Source organism: Rhinoderma darwinii, assembly GCF_050947455.1.
Source record: "Rhinoderma darwinii isolate aRhiDar2 chromosome 2 unlocalized genomic scaffold, aRhiDar2.hap1 SUPER_2_unloc_42, whole genome shotgun sequence".
Classification (NCBI taxonomy): Eukaryota; Metazoa; Chordata; class Amphibia; order Anura; family Rhinodermatidae; genus Rhinoderma; species Rhinoderma darwinii.
This window is the reverse complement of record NW_027461710.1, coordinates 147501-149903: the sequence shown is the minus strand read 5'-3', so window position 1 is coordinate 149903 and position 2403 is coordinate 147501.

Below are 2403 nucleotides of genomic sequence, written 5' to 3'. Positions count from 1 at the left end.
GTATATAAGTGTCCCGCATATAATGTATATAAGTGTCCCGCATATAATGTATATAAGTGTCCCGCATATAATGTATATAAGTGTCCCGCATATAATGTATATAAGTGTCCCGCATATAATGTATATAAGTGTCCCGCATGTAATGTATATAAGTGTCCCGCATATAATGTATATAAGTGTCCCGCATATAATGTATATAAGTGTCCCGCATATAATGTATATAAGTGTCCCGCATATAATGTATATAAGTGTCCCGCATATAATGTATATAAGTGTCCCGCATATAATGTATATAAGTGTCCCGCATATAATGTATATAAGTGTCCCGCATATAATGTATATAAGTGTCCCGCATATAATGTATATAAGTGTCCTGCATATAATGTATATAAGTGTCCCGCATATAATGTATATAAGTGTCCCGCATATAATGTATATAAGTGTCCCGCATATAATGTATATAAGTGTCCCGCATATAATGTATATAAGTGTCCTGCATATAATGTATATAAGTGTCCCGCATATAATGTATATAAGTGTCCCGCATATAATGTATATAAGTGTCCTGCATATAATGTATATAAGTGTCCTGCATATAATGTATATAAGTGTCCCGCATGTAATGTATATAAGTGTCCCGCATATAATGTATATAAGTGTCCTGCATATAATGTATATAAGTGTCCCGCATATAATGTATATAAGTGTCCCGCATATAATGTATATAAGTGTCCCGCATATAATGTATATAAGTGTCCCCCATATAATGTATATAAGTGTCCCGCATGTAATGTATATAAGTGTCCCGCATGTAATGTATATAAGCGTCCCGCATATAATGTATATAAGTGTCCCGCATATAATGTATATAAGTGTCCCGCATATAATGTATATAAGTGTCCCGCGTATAATGTATATAAGTGTCCCGCATATAATGTATATAAGTGTCCCGCATATAATGTATATAAGTGTCCTGCATATAATGTATAGAAGTGTCCCGCATATAATGTATAGAAGTGTCCCGCATATAATGTATATAAGTGTCCCGCATATAATGTATATAAGTGTCCCGCATATAATGTATATAAGTGTCCCGCATATAATGTATATAAGTGTCCTGCATATAATGTATATAAGTGTCCCGCATATAATGTATATAAGTGTCCCGCATATAATGTATATAAGTGTCCCGCATATAATGTATATAAGTGTCCTGCATATAATGTATATAAGTGTCCCGCATATAATGTATATAAGTGTCCCGCATATAATGTATATAAGTGTCCCGCATATAATGTATATAAGTGTCCCGCATATAATGTATATAAGTGTCCCGCATATAATGTATATAAGTGTCCCGCATATAATGTATATAAGTGTCCCGCGTATAATGTATATAAGTGTCCCGCATATAATGTATATAAGTGTCCCGCATATAATGTATATAAGTGTCCCGCATATAATGTATATAAGTGTCCCGCATATAATGTATATAAGTGTCCTGCATATAATGTATATAAGTGTCCCGCATATAATGTATATAAGTGTCCTGCATATAATGTATATAAGTGTCCCGCATATAATGTATATAAGTGTCCTGCATATAATGTATATAAGTGTCCCGCATATAATGTATATAAGTGTCCCGCATATAATGTATATAAGTGTCCCGCATATAATGTATATAAGTGTCCTGCATATAATGTATATAAGTGTCCCGCATATAATGTATATAAGTGTCCCGCATATAATGTATATAAGTGTCCCGCGTATAATGTATATAAGTGTCCCGCATATAATGTATATAAGTGTCCTGCATATAATGTATATAAGTGTCCTGCATATAATGTATATAAGTGTCCCGCATGTAATGTATATAAGTGTCCCGCATATAATGTATATAAGTGTCCTGCATATAATGTATATAAGTGTCCCGCATATAATGTATATAAGTGTCCCGCATATAATGTATATAAGTGTCCCGCATATAATGTATATAAGTGTCCCCCATATAATGTATATAAGTGTCCCGCATGTAATGTATATAAGTGTCCCGCATGTAATGTATATAAGCGTCCCGCATATAATGTATATAAGTGTCCCGCATATAATGTATATAAGTGTCCCGCATATAATGTATATAAGTGTCCCGCGTATAATGTATATAAGTGTCCCGCATATAATGTATATAAGTGTCCCGCATATAATGTATATAAGTGTCCTGCATATAATGTATAGAAGTGTCCCGCATATAATGTATAGAAGTGTCCCGCATATAATGTATATAAGTGTCCCGCATATAATGTATATAAGTGTCCCGCATATAATGTATATAAGTGTCCTGCATATAATGTATATAAGTGTCCCGCATATAATGTATATAAGTGTCCCGCATATAATGTA